This window comes from Podarcis erhardii (genome assembly GCF_964252035.2).
Source record: "Podarcis erhardii genome assembly, chromosome: 13".
Taxonomy (NCBI): Eukaryota; Metazoa; Chordata; class Lepidosauria; order Squamata; family Lacertidae; genus Podarcis; species Podarcis erhardii.
In genome coordinates, this window is record NC_138502.1 from 7,016,842 (window position 1) to 7,042,630 (window position 25,789).

The 25,789-nt window shown below is 41.8% G+C and overlaps 1 protein-coding gene and 1 gene segment (V, D, J or C); one reads left to right on the forward strand and one right to left on the reverse strand.

Annotated features, from left to right (window-relative positions):
- Positions 1-25,789, forward strand: part of LOC309326595 (vomeronasal type-2 receptor 26-like) — a 406,890-nt gene that overhangs the window by 254,424 nt on the left and 126,677 nt on the right. The window lies entirely within an intron of this gene.
- LOC309327630 (Ig heavy chain V region 914-like) lies at positions 12,895-16,051 on the reverse strand. The segment is given in 3 exons: positions 15,960-16,051; positions 15,552-15,853; positions 12,895-13,490 (listed from the first exon to the last, which is right to left on the reverse strand).

The window sequence follows — 25,789 nt, forward strand, 5'->3', positions numbered from 1 at the left end:
CGGGACCTCACCTACATTCTCCTGTTCTCTCTCCTGCTCTGCTTCCTCTGTTCTTTACTCTTTCTTGGAAGACCTAACCAAGTGACCTGCTTTCTCCGTCAGCCTGCTTTTGGCATCATCTTCTCTGTGGCTGTTTCTTGTGTATTAGCCAAAACCATCACAGTGGTTGTTGCTTTCGTGGCCACCAAACCAGGGTCTGGCATGAGGAAGTGGGTGGGGAAAAGACTGGCCAACTCCATTGTCCTTTCCTGCTCACTTATTCAAGCAGGCATTTGTGTGGTGTGCTTAGCAATCTCTCCTCCATTCCCAGATCTGGACATGGAGTCCTTAACTGGACAGATCATAGTGGAATGCAATGAAGGTTCTGCCATCATGTTTTATCTTGTCCTGTGTTACCTGGGATTTCTAGCCATCATCAGCTTCACTGTGGCTTTCATTGCCAGGACCTTGCCGGATGCTTTCAATGAAGCCAAGTTCATCACCTTCAGTATGTTGATTTTTTGCAGTGTTTGGTTTTCCTTTGTTCCAACCTACCTGAGCACCAAGGGGAAATACATGGTAGCTGTGGAGATTTTCTCCATCATAGCCTCCAGTCTTGGGTTGCTGGTCTGTATCTTTTCCCCAAAATGCTACATTATTGTGTTGAGGCCTGATCTAAACACCAAGGAGCAGCTAACAAGGAGAAAGAATCAGCGAATTTAAAGTCATATGCATCTTCAATTGAACGGGCCTCTTGAAGGAGTGAGTTTGAAATACAACAGGTGCAGAGTGTAATGTTCTGTTGTGAATGCTGTGTAGGAAACAGCAGGTACATACTGTGCTTAAAAAGGTAAAAGTAAAGGACCTCTGACAGTTAAGTCCAGTCACAAATAACTCTGGGGTTGCGACGCTCATCTTGCTTTACAGGCCGAGTGAGCCAACATTTGTCCGCAGACAGTTTTTCCAGGCCATGTGGCCAGCATGACTAAGCTTCTGGCGAAACCAGAGCAGTGCACAGAAATGCCGTTTACCTTCCTGCCGGAGTGGTACCTAATTATCCAATTGCACTTTGACGTGCTTTCGAACTGCTAGGTTGGCAGGAGCTTGGAAGGAGCAATGGGAGCTCACAACGTCACGGGGATTTGGACCGCCGAACTTCCGATTGGCAAGCCCTAGGCTCAGTGGTTTAGACCACAGCACCAAATAACACTTTGATGCATGGTCCTTTTCAACTCTTCAATTGTTTCATTCTATCTTACATAGCTCTGAAAGATTCAGTGGTGTAGCGTGGGTTGTCAGCACCCGGGGCAAGGCAAGTAATTTGCGCCCCCTAACCCATGGATTTGCACCCCCTAACCCATGGATTTGCGCCCCCTAACCCTAACCCCCAGATGTTGCGCCCAGTGCGGCCGGCCCCCCCAGCACCCCGCACGCTACGCCACTGTAAAGATTCATAGCTGAGATGTTCTCCTTAAACTGCAAGGTTACTGGTCTCTGCAGCCACCATGGTTGCTGTGACTCTCCCATGGTTTGACCTCACTCCTGGAGTTGCACCTCATTGTCTCTCAAGATAGCTGGATGCCAGCAACAACAATGGACTAGATGACCCTTTGGGTCCCTTCCAGCTCTACAATGTTGTGATTCTATTCATTTCCAGCCTGGATAGGGGATTAATAAATTCACACCATCCATTTCTAATCCCATTTTCTTGTGCTGCAAATTCTCCATCATGCCCACGACCCAGTAGTGGGCCCTGACCCACCAACTGTAGACCAGTATCTTACAAAACTGCATTTCCATTTATCATCACTGAATTTCTGTCCTGGGACCATTTTGTGAAGGAGATTAAAAGTATGTTAATATGAGAAATTAAATGAATGAATGAATGAATGAATGAATGAATGAATATTGTGCTGGTTTTGATATTCTAAAAATGAGTTCTTTAGAAATAGCTTCTTCAGCAATTAAGAAACGAGTATAGGAAACTCTCTTGGGGAGTCCATATGTCAAGGGAAGCACACAGTGCTTGTGTTCAAGGGTCCATCTGTTGTCTTACAGTTGATGCCACAAGCCAGCTTGCTCACCTGTCTCTTTTGTTTCTCTCATGGTAAATGGAGTTTTGCTCCCAGCCCACCTTTTGATGGATGAGGAAAGTTTTAAGACCTGGTTTGGGGGAGATATATTTCTGCTTTGGAAGTTCAGGTGAAAGGGTGCAGAGCTCAATGGTAGAGCAGAGTGCATGCTGTTCAGCAAAGGCTGCCAGGACCAATTGCTTGCATCTCTAAGAAGAGCTTGTAATGCTCCTGCCTGAACTCCTGGAGAGCCAATGCCTATCTGGATGGACAATGTTGAGCTAAATGGACAAATGGCCTGACTTGGTATGTGGCATCTTCCAAAGTAACCTAGGTCTTAAATGGGCACTGACTCCCAAAGTCATACTACTAGTGTATTATGCTATTTCAGCTGACTCTTATTAGGCAGAAATTATTAAAGAAGTTTTAATTACCTGAACCTGTGACTTGATTAGGAAGCAGCTAAAACTTCTATCAACAGAGGAATAATTATCTCACAGTGAAAGGAACTTTGAACCTGGCTTATACCTTATGCATTGGTATATTCTACAATGACTAAGAGTAAATCTCCAGGAATTGAGACAGGAGAAATTCCCAGCCCTATCTGGAGCCATGGAAGATTGAATCTTGAACCGTCTTTTTGCCAAGCAGATGCTCTGCCATTGAACTGTGGCCCTTTCTGATCCTGATTTAGCATATCAGTGATGTGGACAATAGGGAAATAGGAAACTGCATTATGCTGAATCAGCCCACTGGACTATCTAGATCAGCACTGTTGATACTGAGTGTCAGTAACTCTCTAGGTTTTCAGGATGGAGTTCAGGAAATTAAGAACTATCCCTCTTTCAGTTGGAACACCTCTTTCAACACCCATTTCAATGCTGTAGGCAAGATCAGCAAATAGTAGACCACATTCACGCTACGTATATGAATCCAAGAAGAAGAAGAAGAGTTTGGATTTGATATCCCACCTTTCACTCTCTTTAAGGAGTCTCAAAGTGGCTAACATTTTCCTTTCCCTTCCTCCCCCACAACCTCTGTGAGGTGAGTGGGGCTGAGAGACTTCAAAGAAGTGTGACTGGCCCAAGTTCACCCAGCAGCTGCATGTGGAGGAGCGGAGACACGAACCCGATTCCCCAGATTATGAGACTACCGCTCTTAACCACTACACCACACTGGCTCCACACTGGCTCTCACTAAGAGTGACTGTCACTATCCCCTAGCAAGAAACAGCAAAAACAGATTTCAGCAGATCAAAATGTTCATTGCCACTAAACATTTAAAGCACTGTTATGCCACTTTAAACTTCCATGGTTTCCCCCAAAGAATCTTGGGAACTGTAGTATTTAAGGAGTACTGAGAACTGTTAAGAGACCCCTATTTCCCACTCAGAACTACATTTCCTAGATTACCTGTGAAAGAGGGATTGTAGCTTTGCGAAGGGAATAGGGGGTCTTGAAACAGCACCCTTCACAAACTGCAGTTACCAGGATTCTTTGAGGGAATCCATGGCTGTGTAAAGTGATATATTACTCCTTTAAATGTATGGTGCAGATGGAGCCAGAAAGTGGGATGGGGGGGATAAGAAAGTCCCAACTATTCAAAGTTCAAAGACCCTTCTATCTGTATTCATCTCCAACTCATCTCCCATGTGGCCTCCGATTAGGGTGACAATAGACACACCTGATACCAATTGCCTTTCAGCACTAGAGCTCAGAGGAGGTAATTATATCTCTCTACAATTATCCACATCATAATAATTAGTTCAGTGCAACTTTGGTTTTCCAGAAGACACTAGAAACAACATTAATAAGTAATTCAGAAAGTGTCTATAAAACCTTCCTTTTGTGACATTTAGAGCTGGGATGAAGGCAAGAGCCCAGTAGGGCTCTGTCAGATTGAACTGAGACAGCTTCCCACACTCAGCACCTTTAATTATATGCTTCTGGCTTCAAATCTATGTGTGCTTCCTGTCATTCAAACCTTGCTTTTCCATGTTTCTTTTTGCATTGTATATTGGAAGTGTGTGTTGGTATCAATTGTCAGCTTATTTTAAGACTGATACTGGTGCCAGTGGTGATACCATAGGTGGACACAGGAGGATCGGCTCAAAAGAAATGTTTTTCTCAAAAATGATCACACTTCTTCTTCTGGTGCTGCTGCTTCTCCCTCTGAAGGAGTGCAAAATAGATGCCATGAAGTGTCCTGGAATGGACTCCTTCCCTGTTCCCCATGAGTGGCATCGTCTTGGAACCCTCCTCATTGGTGGGATTGCCTCTCAGATACTTTATATTTCTCCCAAACTTTCCTTCCAGGTATATCCTTCTCAGGAGCTGGGCTTTGAGTTTCCGATGTAAGGACCCCCTCTTTACATCTCATATCATTCAAGCCGGGAAATGTAGGGTTTGTAAAATACATCAACATCTACCTCAGCATATTTCTTTATTGCACAGTCATTAACACTTTCCAATTTTTACATTTGCAGTTTGTCTAACTATTTATCTGCCTATCTACATATATGCTTAGAGTTCTTTGTCTAGTGTCTCTAGAGGGGAAAGTGGTTGTGGTGAACCATATTGAGTGGCATCAGGAAAAAAATGGGGAGGAATAATAATAATAATAATAATAATAATAATAATAATAATAATGGCTTCCTGGAAACTATGAAGAGAAAGTCAGCACAGTGGATAAAACTGATTTATAACTGTTCCACATTGGGGCCTGGGAAAACTAAGAATAACCCATTCACCCAGTGGCAACTCCATATGATTTTCTTTTTAAGAAAAACACTCCCTCCCTGATGAAAAATGCTACAATTGTTTTCCAAATTCAACTACATTTAAGAGGTCGATTTTCAACCTATCAGAGAAGAACTGGTCATTAATTCATCATAAAGCATTCACTTTACATCAATAAGTTCTTAGCTTCAGTTCCTGGGAACTGCTAGCATGGTTGACAGAAAAACATTGGATAGCTACTTTTGGATAGCTACACAAATACATCATATATTATGCCATCTATCCGTGGCTATACCTGCACTACATACTTAAAGTTTGTTCATACCACTTTGAACAGTCTTGGGTTCTTCCAAACCATCCTGGGAACTGTAGCTGCTTAGTGACACAATTCAAGTGAGTTTTAATAAACAATCCCTCTTTCCAGGGAACTGTGGGAATTGTATCTCTGTGACAGGATTAGGGTCTCCCAACAATTCTTGGCACCCTTAACAAATTCCAGTTCCCTTATGTCTCTGTGGGAAACCATTAAAGGTAAAATGTGGGTGTAGTCTGTCTGTCTATCTGTCTGTCATTACATGGCATATATATTTCCAGATAGTGCCTCTTTTCAGTTGCCATTCACTTTTTCCCCACTGCCATTTCTCTTTGCTTTATCCTCCCTTCTGTTTCCAGTAACTTTTGAAGCTCCTGACTATAGTTCTTTTTGCAGCCATAATGATGGGTTTTGACAACAGTGGAGAAGCATTATTATACTATATTTACATAGGAGTATTTCAAAATGTTGGTTGGGTTGTGCAAACCAGCATGGTCCTTGAGCACCAACAAAACCATTGTGCACAGTGCAGAACTCCTTTTTGAAAGGACATATAACTCTATTTGCAGCATGGTGACCAAGTTCTACCAGCACATCCTGGCTTTGGCATTTGCCATCAATGAAATCAATGAGAACCCTAAGATTTTGCCCAATGTCACACTTGGGTTCCACATCTACGACAGCTACTATCAGGAGAAGATATTCCACCGCACTATTCTAGACTTGCTCTTCAAATCAGACCGGTTTGTCCCCAACTATGCATGTGGCACCCAGAAGAACTTAGTAGCCATTATTGGGGCACTTGGCTCTGATATCTCCTTCCACATGGCAGATATCTTAGTCCTCTACAAGATCCCACAGGTAACGAGGGGCTGGAGTTTGCACTAATATTATAATTGATGCATGTTTTCTAATACTGAGGGTGATTATGTGGTTATGATGGGAGAGGAAAACGAACTAGAAAGTATTTTCTGTATAATATCTGAAGTTCCAAATCAGAATGAGAATGACTTCTGAAAGTTTGGTGAACATTTCAAAGGGCAGAGTTAGGTGATTCTAGCAGATTCTTTTTAAACAAATCATGTCCATTGTTCAGACATTACATGGGGTGTTAGGAGAGGGGTAGTGCCTCTGATGAGGGACATGTCATGCTTCTCTTGGGGTAGTTAGAGTCCCCACCCTTTGGTCTCCACCCTGCACTCAGCTCTCACCTGTGGCTCCTAGAAGGTGTCAGTATGCAACAGCGGCCACAACCAAGAATGCCTTCAACTGACTGGCTAAGTCAGGTGAGGGTAGCTGATAGGTCTCAAACCACCAGTGACTGGAGGACTTCAACCTGCAAGGGAAGACAGGCTCTGGCAGATTGAGAGGACGAGAGCAATAATGGATCCAACAGCCAAGAAGGCAGTTTCTGCACATGCTGTAGGAGGAAGTGAGGAGCAGATGGGGCTTGTCAACCTGGGAAGGTAGCCCATCTAGGACAAGGAAAACTCTGGTCCTAAAACTCCACTGCCTTGTTTGATATCTTTCTGAGAAGAAAAGGCTACACAAATCAAGAGTGGAGTCGCTAAGACAGTTGGATGGTGTTTTGCATGCCTTCTGCAGTCAAGCTGGTGCCAAACATATTGATCTGCTTTCTTTTGGACCACATTGGTGAGGTCTTGTCATCTGGGCAGCCCAGGACCCACGAACACACTGCCCAGGCTTGTGCCCCAGGAAGGTCATTTCGCTGCTGCTAATGCGGTGTTTCAACATCTCCTCAGGAGAAGAGGCACCAACTCCAGGGCCCCTGGGGGTCTCAACTCCCACAAAATATTTTCTGTGGCTGCGCAGCCTCTGCCCCCCTTTGGGAGTCAGTACTCCCAAAGTGCTGACTCCCCCCTCCTGCTAGCTGTACCCACAGCCAAACAGAAGGAGGTTGCAGTCGGGCAAAATTCTGAGGCACTAAATCACCAAACTTTGGTCTGACTGAGCTTTCTGCCACAGAGTTGTTGAAGTTAACACTGCAAAATTAGAAACTCTCTGTAAAAAGGAACTCAAACAAAAATGCACTCAAGTATGCCTAGTAACAAAGCTCTAAAATATTTGCATTTTTAAAAAATTGTTTAGCTTACATACGGAGCATTTGCCCCAGAAAAGGGCAATACAAAACAGGTCCGTTCCTTTTACCACATGGCACCCAGTGAAAACCAGCAGTACACAGGAATTATTCTTCTGCTTCAGCATTTTGGGTGGACCTGGGTTGGGCTCTTTGCTGTGGATGATGACAGTGGAGACCATTTCTTGCAGATCATAGAGCCCCTGTTTTCTCAGAATAAAATTTGTTCAGCTTTCATTCAAAGAATCCCAAACCAGGGGGATTTCCTTTCCTTAGATGAATTTGTTGATATGGGATGGAGTATTAACGTGCCTTTCATGGAGAGCAAAGCCAAAGCATTTGTCACTTATGGTGAAACTATGACCTTCATGTGGTTGACCACCATTGTAGCTTTTTTAATCCCCGACTTGGGGAAAAACACATCTGCTGGAAGAGTGTGGATTATGACAGCTCAGATAGATTTTTCTGTAACATTCATTTTAAGGAGATGGAACTTTCAAATATTTGATGGCACAATATCATTTGCAATTCACTCGAATGAGCCTCATGGGTTCCGCACATATATCCAGAACAAAAAAAATTATCCTCCCAAAGAAGATGGATTTTTCAAGGTTTTCTGGGAGCAGGCATTTGAATGTTCTTTTCCAAATCCCAGGTTGCCAGCAAAGTTGAGCATAACATGTACTGGAGAAGAGAGACTGGAGAGCCTTCCCAGGTCTGTGTTTGAAATGAGCATGACTGGCCACAGTTACAATGTCTATAATGCTGTCTATGCCATAGCTTATGCGCTGCATGCCATGGAATCCTCTTGGATCAAATACAGAGCAGTGATGGGGTTTGCAAGGCTTGACCTTCGCAGTGTTCAACCTTGGCAGGTAATATTTCCTCAGTGAAATGGCTTCATTATAATGAAGTAATCAGCATGAAATGAAAGAGCATGTCTCATCAATGTAGTGATTCATTTCTTGTTGTCATTCTTATTGGCTTGTGCCCAAAGGACCTTATAACAATGTTCTTCACTCTTGGGTCCTCCCGTGTGTGTGTGTGTGTGTGTGTGTGTGTGTGTGTGTACTCATGCACATATGAAAAATTTGAATAGCAAAAATTTGAACACCAAAAAAGGACACTCCACTATTTTTCCCTGTTTTGTTCCCACCAGCTCCACCAATTTCTTCAAGGCATTTCATTTAACAACTCAGCTGGAGAAAATGTGTCTTTAAATGATTGTGGGGAATTAATAGCCAGCTTTGATATCATGAGCATGGACCTATTCCCAAACAATTCCTTCCTTAAAATGAAAGTTGGAATGGTGAATCTGAATGCTGGTGAAGGGAAACAGTTCATCATTAATGATAAATTCATTGTGTGGCACAGGAGCTTTAATCAGGTGTGGATTCTTCAATACTCTGGGCAAGAACTCCAGTATCAGTCTAGACGATTCAGGATAGGTGACTGGGGTGGAGGTGGGGCTAAAAGTTTCCTTTACTATCTAACTTTACCATGTACTGATCCCATGATAGAGTTACTGGCACCTATTGCATTCTAGAACTAAAGGGAGGTGGTATATTAATGGAGCAAATAAATGAAAGCAAGTTGATATGCTCTGTACAAGTAACAACATGCTAAATGGGAATATTTACCAGGCCCTTTTCAACTTGGGTAGGGCTGAGCAGGAGAAAGATAAACCCTGAGTGAGGTGGGGGGGGTGCTCGCCGGGGGGGGGATTCATAGTGGTAACTGAAATGAATTTTTGGTACTGTAGTTTTATTGTTTGTTTTTATTTTTGTTGCTGGCTTTTCACTTTCATTTTTAACCACCCTGAAGGCACTGTTGATTGGGTATGATATAAAGATGTCATTATAGTAACAGGAATAGAATGAATCCTGAAATCACAAATAACATTTATCAAAAGCCACAGAAAAAAGATGTTCCTTCAGCCTGCAATGAAACCTCTATAATGAATGTTCCAGGGGAGGAAGTTCCACAATTGAGTGGCTTCCACGGAGAATGCTGTTTCCCAAGCCAACATTCCCCCCCCCCCCCACTTCTGAGTACAGTGGTACCTCGGGTTACATACGCTTCAGGTTACAGACTCCGCTAACCAAGAAATATTACCTCGGGTTAAGAACTTTGGTTCAGGATGAGAACAGAAATCATGCTCCGGCGGAGCGGCAGCAGCAGGAGGCCCCATTAGCTAAAGTAGTGCTTCAGGTTAAGAACAGTTTCAGGTTAAGAACGGAGCTCCAGAACGAATTAAGTACTTTACCCGAGGTACCACTGTACAGTGACAATGCCCAAGAGGCCCCTGCTTCTGATCTTAATACCCGAGAGTTCTGTAAAGAAGCAGATAGTGTTGCCTATGATGTTTGGAGCTTTTGACACACCTTAAATGCAGCCCAGAGATGAACTGGCAATCCATGCAGCTGTTTTAGAAATAGGGATTCTACTGGCTGTTGCATTTTGGATCAGGTGGCATATCATTTCAGGAGTTCAGCCTACACTCGAGTAGGACCCTGGCAGAGACACATGCCCGACTGGCATGTTCCCTCTCTCCTGGTCGATCGTTCGGGAGCTTCAGAAGCTTTCTTCAGCCCAAACATCACAGCGCCTGATGCCACCCGACACTGGTACACTTAGGGATTCACAGAGTCTGCGCAGTTGCATAACAGGCCTCAGCAACTCAGCATTTTGGCTAATCTACTTTATTTATAATACACACAGAAATCTTCAAGGGCAGCCCCATAAAGATTGCATTGCAGCTATCCAATATGGAAGTAACATAGTCAATTAATTTCGCTGTAAAATGGGGCAGTAGTTGGCCAACCAGCCATAACTGAAAATAAGCACTCACTGCTAGCCACCATGGCCACCTAGACCTCAAATGACAAAGTTGGATCCAGGAGTACCATCAAGTAAATAACCTGCTCCTTCTAGGGGAGTGCAACTCCATTCAAGACTGGCCATCTTCCCTTCTCCATAACCAGAGAACTTGGAACACATAACACCTCCACCTCTCTCTCTCTCTGAATTCAGTTATATGAATGGCCAAAATGAATAAAAATGCCACATTAATTTTGGGGGAGGGAGTTATATGGCTGCATCCATGCTATTTTGTAGGAGAAGACCTGAGTGGGGGGAATCCTGTAGCACTGTGGAGCAAAATGGCTCTGGATCAGTAAATGATTATTCTAGCATCACTGCTGCTTTTTTCCTGAGATAGCAAAATCCAACATCCCAAAATATGAAAAACATTTAACGCCTCACCCAATAAATTCCCTCTCTACCTTTGCTGCTTGATAGTGAATCTGTGAAGGTCACACCCTCCAACATGCCCAGAAGGAAAACCAGGATGTGCGTCTTTTGGGCCACGCTCCTTGGTGAGCCAGGTAAGATGTACAAGAGCATGGTGCCCAAAAATGCACATCTTTCAAGGCCATGGTCTCGTGGGAGCCAAAACAGGACATCCCAGGAGCCAATCAGAAGCTAGGATAGCTTCTGTAATTTTCAAGATGTCCCATTTTAAATGGGATAGTTGAGGGGTATGTAAAGTGAGATTCCCAGCTTCCTTCTAGTATACTATTTTCTTGTTTCTTTGCCTGCCAGCAAATCAATGGTTGAATGTGTTTGTGGTTGAATATGTTTATGTGTATAAATGGAAACTTTAATAAATATCATTTTTTTAAAAAATGAAGATTCTCCCCTGCCCCTGGTGCCCTACACACAATTTTTCCAACTCCAATCTCTCTTCATTGCTCTGAATAGGTGATGCCTATTTCTGTATGCAGTGATTCCTGCCCTCCTGGTTATCAGAAGAAAAAGAAAGAAGGGGAGAAGTTTTGCTGCTATGATTGTGCTCCCTGCCCAGAAGGGAAAATATCGGACCAAAAAGGTAGGTGATGCACTTCACCAATTATTCTAGCCAACAATTTGCCATTTGTGTGTGTGTTTTGAGCACTTTTGCAAATACTCAGGAAGAAAAGGTAACATAAAGATTGGCTACACTGGCCATTTTCCAAATTGCAGGATCTGATTCTGCCTATTCAAGCCAATGGAGGCTTTGTATTTCGGTTAAGCTGAGCTGGAACCTCCAGCCCCCCAAATTACAGAAATCATTTTTCCACTGAAGTCTGTTGGGTTAAGAGCATGTTCAACAGTGGGTTCACTTTTGCCCTGTTCTTATCATTTTTTGACAGTGTCAGGCAGAAATGTCAATAGGATGTTCTGGGCCCAGTGCACTGATGCTGGATTGGTCTCTTGGCCAACTCCCTGCAGCAAAAGTAGGATACAAATATAATAATAAGATGACAGAATGACCAACAAATCCCACATTGAACAGAGTTCTAAGAATGAGACTCAATTTACATAGAAATTGGCACAATGACGGATCCTTTCTTTTTTTCAGACATGGATGAATGCTTTAAATGCCCAGATGATCAATATCCAAGCCAGAGTAGAGACAGATGCATCTCCAAAGTTATGACATATCTATCTTATGAAGAATATTTGGGGATCAGTTTTAGTTTGGTTTCTGTTTCTCTTTCATTCACCACAGCTTTTGTGCTACGAATTTTCATCAAGAACAGAGATACCCCTATAGTCAAAGCCAACAATCGGGACATCAGCTACATTCTCCTTGTCTCCCTCCTCCTCTGCTTCCTCTGTTCTTTGCTGTTTCTTGGAAGACCTACGAAGGTGACCTGCATTCTCCGTCAAACTACTTTTGGCATTGTCTTCTCTGTAGCTGTTTCTTGTTTGCTGGCCAAAACCGTGACGGTAGTTGTTGCCTTCATGGCCACAAAGCCAGGGTCAAGCATGAGGAAATTGGTGGGCAAAAAACTGACCAACTCCATTGTCTTTTCCTGTTCTCTTATTCAAGTAGGAATCTGTGTAGTGTGGCTGGCAACCTCTCCTCCATTCCCAGATGTGGACCTGCAATCCCAGGCTACAGAGATCATAGTTGAATGCAACGAAGGTTCTGTCCTCATGTTTTATCTTGTCCTGGGCTACATGGGCCTTCTAGCCATCATCAGCTTCAATGTAGCTTTCCTGGCCAGGAAGTTGCCGGACACTTTCAACGAGGCCAAATTTATCACTTTCAGCATGTTGCTCTTTTGCAGTGTTTGGCTGTCCTTTGTCCCTACCTACCTGAGCACCAAGGGGAAATATATGGTAGCAGTAGAGATCTTCTCTATCTTAGCCTCTAGTGCTGGGCTCTTGGGTTGTATCTTTGGACCTAAATGTTACATTATTCTGCTGAAGCCTAAGCTGAACATTAAGGAACAACAGATAAAGAAAAATTATTAAATTATGTCATAATATGATTTAATTATCATTATATTTCATTATATTATAATTACCATTATCATTATATTTTATTATATTATAATGCTAATTTGATATTAATTTTGCATTTCTTGTTAGGTGTTTGTGGCAATGGAAGCTGTGGACCTCCCATATCACTTAGTTCAGGATATAATACCAGCTGATTCATTTCATTTTTGTCACATATCTGAACAAATTCAAGAAATAAAAGTATTATTTAATAATGAAGGCTAAGACTGTTCATTTTCAACTTTTGCAACCAAACTGAAAAACAAAAGAAGCAGGGAGAGAAATTTATCAGGCTACATTTTAAAATACAACAATAAGTGCAGTTTCAAAATTTACAATTAAAAAGTGCACATATTAGCCACATTGTTTTGGGTGGGATGCCTGAGAGAAGGGGACAAATGGGGGAGGTGGGGGAAGCACACTGTCACTGAACAGATGTTTAGCATTGGAACAGAAAGATCTTGGAATAGTTCACTGCAGGCTGGAGCTTGGCCAAAGAATGGCAGCTGTGGATCATTGATATTTCCCTTCCTTTATGCATCTGTTCTGTACCATGCCTTTCTGGTTTGTGGCTCTTTGATGCCATCTCTTGTTAGGATTTGCCACCAAATGGAAGGGTTTTTGTCTGAGGTCTACTGGGATCTCTCTCACTGCGAATCTTGTACAGTAATAGAAAGCTGTGTCTTCTGATTTCAGGTGGTTCATTTGCAGATAGAAGATGTAGGGGTCCTTAGAGGCTGTGAATCGCCCTCAGAGTGTAGGGGAATAATAATCAGTGTGACCATAGCGTACATAATGCACAAGCCATTCCAATCTTTCTCCAGGTTTTTGTTGGACCCAGCCCATCCAGTACTTGTCAGTATCAAATCCAGTGACTGCACAGGTCAACTTATGGGATTCTCCAGGTTTCTTCAATGCTAAAGATTCTGAATGGGTCAGAATTCTCTGTGTGAGGCCACCTGGAATGAAGGAAAAAGGAAGAAGAAATAGCTGTCATACAAAAGCTCATTATAAAACCCAGACTGAGTGAAGGAAGGAATAAAATGAAAGCCCAACACACATGAGGAAGAGGCAGTGAGTGCAATAAGCATGGACAAGAAAAACCGCATACTGGAACGATGGACTGGATTTCAAAAGGACCCTGTGTGCCTTGTCAGGAAGTCTATGAGAGGCTTAAGTAGGAACTCATCATTCTCATGGCTTTGCATAAATCGGTGAGCATTGGAAGAGGGTGTCTTAATAAGATCCAAATTTCCCATATACTTTTCTAATGCATGCCTAAAACAATTGTGACATAGATATGATTACATGCACCTCAACAAATGTAAGAAACCCATACGATTACTTGAATGACAATAATATATTTATCACTCTGTGTTACCCTGCACTCCTAAGGGGATATGTGAGGAAGAAAAACAGTTCATCTGTTTTATCCAGGTCTTGCTGACTGTATTCATCTATTATTATTATTATTATTATTATTATTATTATTATTATTATTATTATTCCACCCTTCACCAAGAGATCACAGACCGGCTTACAGAGTAAAACACAAGCATGTGATATGATAATATCTCACTGGAAATAATATGAGGGAAATAAATGGCTTTGATTTATACAAGGTGCATAGAACATGGCACAGAAGCTGGGAACTCTGAAAGTGTTGAATCCATTTGTTCCATTCCCCACAGTGGATGACAGAGTAATCTGATTTGGCATATTCTTCTCTAAGGATGGATATTTCTCACACCCAGAAACATTCTTAAGACCCCACATTGAAGAAATTTGCAAAAATTAAGTTTCAAACCCTAAAATGGCACACCTTACCCCAACATCCAATTTCAACAAAGGTTTTAGAGAATAAGAACATAGAGAATAATTAGCTTGCCAACATGGCCAAATGGGACTGGGAATACTTTCCATTCACTTCACTTCAAATTTGAAGTGTGCTAAAACCTCCCATTCTCCACTCTCAGTCAGCCATTTATTCAATGATGCCATCACCTTCAGCATGTTGATGTTTTGCTGTGTTTGGCTTTGTTTTAACCTACCTAAGTTGTTGTTGTTGTTGTTTAGTTGTTTAGTCGTGTCCAACTCTTCATGACCCCATGGACCAGAGCACGCCAGGCACTCGTGCCTTCCACTGCCTCCCGCAGTTTGGTCAAACTCATGTTGGTAGCTTCAAGAACACTGTCCAACAATCTTGTCCTCTGTCGTCCCCTTCTCCTAGTGCAATCAATCTTTCCCAGCATCAGGGTCTTTTCCAGGGAGTCTTTTCTTCTCTAAGTACCAAGGGAAAATACATGGTAGCTGTGGAGATTTTATTGACCTCCAGTGCTGAGTTACTGGGTTGTATGTCTCCCCCCCACACAAAATGCTACATTATTGTGCTTGTCCCACATTTTGATCTCAAAGAAGCAGCTACTTAGGAAAGGGAACAAAGGAGCATTAGTGTATCCACCATGGTCGGCAAAGGGTCAAAGCATGAGGAGGAAGGGATGAAAAGAAGTAGAGAGAGCAGGGAATAAAAGTGTGAGGAAGAGTAGAGGGGAGGGAACTGTGGAAAGTTGGGGAAAGAGGAATTGCTTGGATCTGAGGGGTGAGGAACAGAAGACTGTAAAATAGAAGAATGCAAGAGAGAAGAGAACTGTTCATTTATATGAGGGAGAGGGAAAGAAGAGAAAGAATGGTGCCTTTATCAACCTCTGATTACTGCAGGTGGCGAGGAAGGATTTTATGTACAATTGGGAGTGTAGAAATGAGAGGACAGGGTACTAGTTGTGGAAATATGGTGGGCACAGAGGAATTGACTGCCTTGAATATTTCAGAACTGCTGTTTTCAACTGGAACAGGAAAACTGGAGCAATTCACTGTAGGTAGAGGATATGCCAAAGAATGAAGGCTGTGTTCTGTAACTTGCTTTTCTAGTTTGTGGCCCTTTGCTGCCCCCTCTGGCAATTTGTCACCAAATCAAAGGCAGTGAAGGGTTTTTGTCTGAGGTCTACTGCGATCTCACTCACTGTGCTTCTCGCACAGTAATAGACAGCCGTGTCTTCTGCTTTCAGGTTGTTCATTTGCAGATAGAGGTTGGAGCTGTCCGCTGAGGCTGTGAATCGCCCTTGAATTGTAGGGGAATAATAATTGGTGCCAAGTGTATAGTACTCAGCAAGCCATTCCATTCCTTTTCCAGGTTTTTGCCGGACCCACTCCATAACACTTCTATTAACATCAAATCCAGTGACAGCACAGGTGACTTTATGGGATTCTCCAGGTTTCTTCAATACTGGGTCTGACTGCGTCAGAACTATCTGTGTGAGGGCACCTGGAATTGCATGTGAGAAACAGATGAGATAGAAAAAGTAACAGCCCCCATGAAAGGCACATTTAATGAAGGAAGGAATAAGATGTAGATGTAAAGTTCAACGCACATGAGGAAGAGGCAGCCAGTGCAATGAGCATTGGCAATAAAGATGGCATAGTGATGCAATGCTCTGGCTCTGAAAGGGACTTAATGTGCTGTCCCAGGAAGTCTGGGTAAGAAGTGAGGCTTTGAAGGTTTAAGTAGGACACCCAATGTCTTGTAGCTTTGCATAAATCAGTGAGCATAAGAAGGGAGAGTATTAATATGGAATCCAAACTCCACACATCCTGCCTTCTCATCAAGTGTGCACTTAAAACATCTATGCCATAGATTCTATGCATGCACATTACCAAATTATCAAACCCAAATTGTTACCTATATTAGATGATCTATGAAATCTTTGTATATGTTTTTAATAATAAAACAGATTGGGATTTTAAAAGGAAAAAATAAAACAATATATGTTTTAGACCGATCTGAATGGACTAAGGATTGATCCTGACCCAACTCCACTGGCTGCCAATAAGTTTCTGGGCCCAATTCAAAGTGCTGATGCTGGTCTATAAAGCCTCATGGCTCATGACCTCAATGAGTTACCGACCATCTCTCCCATATGAACCGACCTTGTTCCTGTGCCTGTCACCCAAGGCCATTCTCTTTGTCTCCTCTCCCTGAGAGGTTTTGGAGAGTGACAACATGAAATGGGCTTTTTCTTTGGTGGCTCCTCATCTGTGGAATAGCTCCATCATTGCAGGTCTTTGGGTGCCTGGTGAACTGACTCCCCTGAATCTATCAACATAGGCCTAGAGATCTGCATAAGAGGGCCTTAACTAAACATCCACTATTGCAGCCTAATGTGTGCCTTCAGTCTACAACAGCACAAAATGTCATGAGAAAAACTGCACTAGAAAAACTGTCTTCCTAGACATTGGTAAAGGAAAATATATTTGGTCTTGGAAGGAAGCTGAGAAGCTCTCTGGGAGAAAGGCACAGGTGGGGGAAATGAGGGAAGGGACTGTCTCAAAACTGTCACAATATATGCTTCAGACTAATCTGAATGGACTAAGGATTGATCCTGGCCCAACTGCACTGGATGCCAATTACTTTCTGGGCCCAATTCAAAGTGCTGGTGCTGATCTATAATGCCTCATTGAGGCATCTAATCATAAGCCTGCATTTTTATCAAAGCTTCTATATTTTGATCAGGGCCTGAATTTTAAAATGAGCTTAAAGATTTTCAAATGTTTCATGCCAGGCAGAAGACTAAAAAACCTTGGCAATGTTTTTTCTCCTAGACAAGGGGGCCCCCTGATTTATAGCAGAAAACAATTCTCAAAGTCGTAAAAAAGGGAATTACAGGCTGAGAGCGAGGACACTGACCTTGCATGTTACAGAAGATAAAAAAAGGCTGAGAAAACATAAAATTAAGAATGGGTAAATAGTACAATAATACCATGTGCCTCCCAGTAAAATGAGCCATATCTTCTTCTTAAGGTTAAAAGGCCAAGAGCAAATGGAAAAGAAAAGCAACTGGTCTGGCTGGAAGAAAGAGAGCATTTTTGGGAAAGTCTTTTCTAAAGCTGTTTCTTTCTTAAACTGAGATCCTTTTAAGATTTCTTTTCCTTTTAAAAGGCTACCTATGATAATGTATGAAATATATTAGCTTAAATGTAATTATGCAAAGGATTTAAGAAATGCTAGATTCTTATTTCATAGAGTCATATTGCAGTAGGAGACCAGAAGGGCAAATGAGCCCAGCCTCCTGCCAGACAGGAGACGCCATCGGGCGCTCCTGATATATGGTTGTCAGGCCTTTTTGTTTAGAAACCTTCAAATGAAGGAGATCTTTCAATGTTGATGTGAACTCAAGATCCTTGACATCTGTTTAAGATAGAAGTTCAAGATAAAAATTTAAGATTAACCATTTGTTTTGGAAGGCAATAGGGCAAGGAGGGCAAGAGGTGAGCTGGTAATTAAGATTCCTTGTTGAGACACATGTAAGATATATTACTACTTATTTGTCATTTATAGATAGCTCTTTGTGTCCCATAAAAGGGCAAGGAAATGGGTGTATCTTTTGTGATTGGTTCTAGCAAACAGCCAATAGGAATTTCAACTAGGCTGATTGGACAGAGGCAGCCAAAGGAGGAGCAAAGGGGCTGGATTAAGGAAATATAAGTGCTGGCCAGAATGGCAGGAGGCCAGGCCAGAGCTTGGTAACCATGTACCACTGTGCCTCTCATTTATTTGTCTGACAAATAAATTACTATTTTAATTTCTCTATTGCTGCGTTGAATATTTCATTCCAGCTAAGCGTTAACCACAAGCAGGGTGCTACATCATGGCTCAGGACCTCAAGGCCTGTCCCATAGGAAGCAATCTAGTCCCTGTGCTTGTCAAAGAGCTTTTTTTTTTTTTTTTTTTGCGGCTGACAATATTAAAGCACCTCATTGCAGACTGGAGTGTGGCCAATAAATGAAATCGGTGGACCATTAATCATTTATGGTTTGTGGCTTTCTAGTTTCTTGCCTTTGCTGCTCCCTCTGGTTATTTGTCACAAAATGAAATGCAGTGAGTGGTTTTTGGGATCTCACTCACTGTACTTCTCGCACAGTAATAGACAGCCGTGTCTTCTGCTTTCAGGTTGTTTATTTGCAGATAGAAGTTGGAGCTGTCATTTGAGGCTGTGGATCGCCCTTGAATTGTAGGGGAATAATAAGTGTTCCCAGCATAATAGTAGTAAACAAGCCATTGCAACCCTTTTCTAGGTTTTTGTCAGACCCATTCCATATAGTACTTATCAACATCAAACCCAGTGACAGGACAGGTGAGTTTGTGAGATTCTCCAGGTTTCTTTAGAACTGGATCCGACTGGGTCAGAACAATTTGTGTGAGAGTGCCTGGAATAGGAAGGAAGGAAAAATAGCTGAAATGGGAAAAGCAACAGCCCACAGTTATCACATGAAACTCACAATGAATTAAGGGAGGGAAAAGACCTCAACATACATGAGAAAGATGCAGACAGCGCAATGAGCACTGGCAGTAAAAACAGCATAATGGTGGGATAGTCTGGATCTAAAAGAGACATAATGTGCCATTGCAGGAAGTCGGTGTGAGGTATGAGCCTTTGAAGGCTTAAGAAGGACACTCCTTTTTGCACCTTTGCATAAATCAGCAAATATAAGAAGGGTGGAAGCAGTACAATATGGAACCATATCTCTTGCCTTTTCATCAAGTATGTTTTTAAAACATCTATGCCAGGGATTATATAGAATGCTTATCAACAAAGGTATCAAACTCGATAGGTAACACATGTAATCTACAAAATGATTTTTAAAAATTGAACAGTAGATATAGAAAAATAAATAAATACATATATGTATCAGTCTGGTTCAAATGGAATAAAAATTGAGACTAGGTCCCTCCTTCCAGTAATGTTCTGACCTTGCTGTTTTTCCTAGAACAGCCATTTGGGGATCCTTATGCCTGACTTAGATGCTCCAGGCTCAGTTCAGCCAGCTGGATTCCTGCTGCACCTGGGCAGCTCTGGTAGGATGACATGTCTGAGGTCTAGTGGGATCTCACTCACTGTGTCTCTCGCACAGTAATAGACAGCCGTGTCTTCTGCTTTCAGGTTGTTCATTTGCAGATAGAAGTTGGAGCTGTCCTTAGAGGCTATGAATCGCCCTTGGATTGTAGGGGAATAATAATCAGTGCTCCCAGGTTTGTAGTAGTGAAGAAGCCATTCCAATCCTTTTCCAGGTTTTTGTCGAACCCAGCCCATATAGTAGCTGTTAACATCAAACCCAGTGACAGCACAGGTGAGTTTATGGGATTCTCCAGGTTTCTTCAGTACTGGATCCGACTGAGTCAGAACAATTTGTGTGAGGGTGCCTAGAATAGGAAGGCAGGGGGAAAAGCTGAAATAGGAAAAGCAACAGCCCAAAGTAATCAGATGGAACTCACAATGAATTAATGAAGGAAAAAGACCTCAACATACATGGGAAAGAGGCAGCCAAGGCAATGAGCACTGGCAGTAAAGACAGCATAATGGTGGGATAGTCTGGATCAGAAAGAGACTTAATGTGCCGTTGCAGGAAGTCTGGGTGCAGCGTGAGACTTTTAAGCCTGAAGAGGGAGACTACTTTTTGCAGCTTTGCATAAATCAACGAATATAAGAGGGGAGGAACCAATATAATATGCAACCATATCTCTTGTCTTTTCATCAAGTGTGCATTTAAAGCATCTATGCTACAGATTACATAGAATGTTTGTAAACAAAGTTTTAAAACTCGATGGGTAACATTGTTGTTGTTGTTTGTTGTTTAGTCGTTTAGTCGTGTCTGACTCTTCGTGACCCCATGAAACAGAGCACCCCAGGCACTCCTGTCTTCCACTGCCTCCCGCAGTTTGGTCAGACTCATGTTTGTAGCTTCGAGAACATAGGTAACATAGGTAATCTACAAAATGATTTTTTTTAAAAAAGGGAAAAAAAAGAACAGTAGATTTTGTTAAATTATGAAAAAAGAATATAGTTATCAGTCTGGTTCAAATGGAATAAAAATTTTGACTAGTTTCCCCATTAATGCATTGTAATGGTTTTAAGGGGTTGCTCGTGCGTAAGTTACCGCCACTCCTGGCTAGCTAGCCTGGTTAAACCTGTTCTGGCTGGACAGCCCTTCACTTCGTGGCTGTTCAGTCGCTAGCAGAATCCGTCAGTGGGCGTTTCTTGAACCTCTTCCAGCAAAGAAGTTCTTTGACGCCAAGTCTATGCCTACTTTCCCTGCGCGGAAGTCTTCTGCGCAGGGTGGGTGTGGGTAGCGGAGGACCCGTGCTCTCCCCGCTGGTCTCCAGCGAAGAGTCTTGGAGCCCCCTTGCCTATTCTCCCATCTGCCCTCCTCTATTCCTGGTGTTACGCGGATTTCCTTCCCCAGCCGAAGAGTTCCCTCTCTCCCTGCTTGCCCCTTCTCTGGCATCGCTTGGGAGCTCTGCCTCCACTCCTGGCTCCAATGTCAGTTCCCTGACATGCATTGTCCAGACCTTGCCATGTCCCCTAAAACTACCTTTGGGGGTAGATCCTCCAGCCTCTGTTCAGCCACCTGGATTAATGTTGCATCCAGACAGCTCAGGTAGGATGACATTTCTCCAACTGAGAGGATTTGGGTGAGACACTTGAAGGGACCCACTCTATAACATTTCTATTAACATCAAATCCAGTAATAGCACAGGTGAGTTTATGGGATTCTCCAGGTTTCTTCAATACTGGGTCCAACTGCATCAGAACTATCTGTGTGAGGGCACCTGGAATTGGAAACGGGAAATAGATGAGATAGAAAAAGCAGCAGCCCACATGAGATCCACAATAAAGGAAGGAAGGAATAAGATGTAGATGTAAAGTTCAACGCACCTGAGGAAGAGGCAGCCAGTGCAATGAGCATTGACAATAAAGATGGCATAGTGATACAATTCTCTGGCTCTGAAAAGGACTTAATATGCTGTCTGTGTGAGAAGTGAGACTTTGAAGACTTAGGTAGGACACCCAAAGTCTTGTAGCTTTGCATAAATCAGTGAGCATAAGAAGGGAGAGTATTAATATGGAATCCAAATTCTACACACCCTGCCTTCTCATCAAGTGTGCACTTAAAATATCTATGCCATAGATTCTATGCATGCACATTATCAAATTCTCAAACCCACCCTATATTAGATAATCCATGAAATCTTTGTACAGTGGTATCTTGGGTTAAGTACGTAGTTCGTTCCGGAGGTCTGTTCTTAACCTGAAACTGTTCTTAACCTGAAGCACCACTTTAGCTAATGGGGCCTCCCACCGCTGCCGCGCCGCTGGAGGACAATTTCTGTTCTCAACCTGAAGCAAAGTTCTTAACCCAAGGTACTATTTCTGGCTTAGAGGAGTCTGTAACCTGAAGCATCTGTAACCTGAAGCGTATGCAACCTGAAGCGTATGTAATCCGAGGTACCACTGTATATGTTTTTAATGATAAAACAGTAGGGGACTTTAAAAGGATAAAAGAAAACAATATATGTTTCAGACTAATCTGAATGGACTAAGGATTCATCGTGGCCGAACTGCACTGGCAGCCAATTAGTTTCTGGGCCTAATGCAAAGTGCTGATGCTGATCTATAATGCCTCATGGCTTAGGACCTCAAGGCCTTAAGGACTACATCTCCCATATGAACCAACCTATTCCCTGTGCTTGTCACAGAGCTGTTCTTTTGCATCTGACAATATTAGAGCAACTCATTGCAGACTGGAGCATGATCAAAAAATGAAATTGGTGGACCATCAGTCATTTCTGGTTTGTGGCTTTCTGGTTTGTTGCCCTTTGCTGCTGCCTCTGGTTATTTGTCACAAAATGAAATGCAGTGAAGGGTTTTTGTCTGAGGACTAGTGGCATCTCACTCACTGTGCGTCTCGCACAGTAATAGACAGCCGTGTCTTCTGCTTTCAGGTTGTTCATTTGCAGATAGAAGTTGGAGCTGTCCATTGAGGCTGTAAATCACCCTTGGATTGTAGGGGAATAATCTTGCCTGCATCAAACTTTTTTGTAGCGAACAAGCCATTCCAATCCTTTTCCAGGTTTTTGTCAGACCCACACCATAACATATCCATTAACATCAAATCCAGTAACAGCACAGGTGAGTTTGTGAGATTCTCCAGGTTTCTTCAGTACTGAATCTGACTGGGTCAGAACAATTTGGGTGAGGGTACCTAGAATAGGAAGGCAGGAAAAATAGCTCAAATAGGAAAAGCAACAGCCTACAGTTATCACATGAAACCCACAATGAATTAAGGAAGGAAAAAGACCTTGACATACATGGGAAAGAAGCAGCCAGGGCAATGAGCACTGGCAGTAAAGAAACCATAATGGTGGGATAGTCTGGATGAGAAAGAGACGTAATGTGCTGTGGCAGGAAGTCTGGGTGGGGTGTGAGGCTTTGAAGGCTTAAGGGGGACACTCCTTTTCGAGGTTTTGCATAAATCAGTGATTATAAGAAGGGAATATATTAATATGGAACCATATCTCTTTTTATATATATATATATTTATTCAATTTTTAAAACACATAATTAAAAGACAAACACATCACAAAACATAAACAAACATAAACAAATCAGACATAAATAAATTCATAGTCTTATTTTCCTGTAACTTCTTTCAATCGACTTCCCCATACCTCCCTTTCGCTGCATCCTTATTTTAAAAAGAATTTTTTAGCAACCCTTTAGTCAAATTGCTCATTTAAATCCCTTCATTAAATTCCCATAAATTTGTTGATTACAGCTGTAATTCTCTGTTTCTTACCCCTTGACATCTTAACACTCATCAATTTTACAACAGTTTTTAAGGTATATTTTAAATTTCTTCCAGTCTTCTTCCACTGCCTCTTTCCCCTGGTCACGAATTCTGCCGGTCATCTCTGCCAGTCCCATGAAGTCAATCACCTTTGTCTGCCATTCTTCAAGAGTAGGTAGTTCTTGCATCTTCCAATACTTTGCCAGAAGAATTCTTGCTGCAGTAGTAGCATACATAAAGAAAGTCCTATCCTTCTTTGGCACCAATTGGCCAACCATGCCCAGGAGAAAAGCCTCTGGTTTCTTAGTAAATGTCCATTTAAGGACTTTCTTAATTTCATTATAGATCATTTCCCAGAATGCTTTCACCCTCGGGCAGGTCCACCATAGGTGATAAAAGGTACCTTCATTCTCATTACATTTCCAACATTTATTATTGGGCAAATGGTAAATTTTTGCAAGCTTGACTGGGGTCATGTACCACCTGTAAATCATTTTCATTATATTTTCTTTTAAGGCATTACATGCCGTGAACTTAACACCAGTGGTCCATAACTGTTCCCAGTCAGCAAACATAATGTCATGACCGATATCCTGTGCCCATTTAATCATAGCTGATTTCACCGTTTCCTCCTGTGTATTCCATTTAAGCAGCAAATTATACATACTTGACAGATTCTTAGTATTGGGATCTAACAGTTCCGTTTCTAACTTTGACCTCTCCTTCTGGAATCCTATTTTCCTGTCCTCTTTAAATGTCTCATTTATCTGGTAGTAATGCAACCAATCTCGAACTTTGGACTTTAGTTTTTCATAACTCTGAAGCTTGACCCTTTCACCTTCATATTCTAAGATTTCACAATATTTTGGCCATTTAGAATCCATATTAAGTTTTTTCACCCCCTTGGCTTCCATTGGTGACAACCACCTGGGAGTTTTAGTTTCCAATAGATCTTTGTATCTGCTCCAAACATTATATAATGCTTTTCTAACAATATGATTTTTAAAACCTTTGTACACCATTGCCTTGTTATACCATAAGTATGCATGCCAACCAAAACAATTATCATATCCTTCCAAATCTAAGATGTCTGTGTTCTCAAGAAGTAGCCAGTCTTTCAGCCAGCAGAAAACTGCTGCTTCGTAATATAATCTTAAGTCCGGCAGAGCAAACCCCCCTCTATCTTTTGCATCAGTTAAAATCTTAAACTTTATTCTGGGCTTTTTGCCCTGCCAGACAAATTTTGATATATCTTTCTGCCACCTCTTGAAACAATCCATCTTGTCCAGAATTTGTAAGGTCTGAAACAAAAATAACATTCTAGGCAATACATTCATCTTGATAGTAGCAATTCGACCTAACAAGGACAGTTTCAACCTTGACCATGTTTCTAAATCTTTCTTTACTTCTGACCAACATTTTTCATAATTGTCTTTAAATAAGTTCACATTCTTAGATGTTAAGTTTACCCCCAGGTATTTCACTTTCTTCGTTATCTCCAAACCTGTTTCACTCTGAAACCTCTCTCTTTCTTCCATTGTTAAGTTTTTCTCCAAAACCTTTGTTTTCTGTTTATTCAATTTAAATCCTGCTACTTGACCAAATATTTCAATTAGTTCTAACACTCTTTTAGTACTAGTGTCTGGCTGTTGCAGAGTCAAAACTAGGTCATCTGCAAATGCTCTTAATTTATAATATCTAGCTCCGACCTGAATTCCTTTAACCAACTGATCCCTTCTAATCATATTTAACAAAACCTCCAGGACTGATATAAAGAGTAGAGGGGATATTGGGCAACCATGTCGTGTACCTTTTTCTATAGATATTTCTTCCGTTACCACATTATTTACAATTAACTTTGCTTTTTGTTCTGAATATATTGCACCTATACCGTTTTCAAAACCATGGCCTACCCCCATCCCTTGGAGATTCTTTTCCATAAAACTCCAGCAAATGTTGTCAAAGGCTTTCTCCGCATCCACGAAAATTTAAACAGCCTTTCTATTAATGTCAACTTCTAACAGCTCCAAAATATCGATAATGTTCCTCACATTAGCTGACATATATCTCCCTGGGAGAAAGCCAGTTTGGTCCTTATGAATCTCCCCTAATAACACTCTCTTCAATCTTTTTGCCAAAATGTCTGCAAAAATTTTATAATCCACATTGAGTAAAGATATAGGGCGGTAGTTTTTAACCTGGTTTTTTTCAGTCTCTGTTTTCGGTATAAGCGAGATGAAAGCCTCTTTCCACGATTCAGGTGCCTTTTTCCCCTCCATAATTTCATTACAAACTTCCTTTAATGGTTGTATTAACCAATCCTTCAGCATTTTGTAGTAACTGGCAGTCAAGCCATCTGGTCCTGGTGATTTTCCCAGTTGCATATTCTGGATGGCACCCTCTATCTCTTGTTCTGTTATTTTCTCATTCAGGATCCTTTTATTTTGTTCTGAAATTTTTGGTAATCCGTAATTTCTAAGAAATTCTTCAATTTCTTGTTCGTTTACTGGCCCTTGTGTATATAATTTCCTGAAAAAACTTTGAAAACAATTACTTATCTCGTTGGGTTTGTAAATAG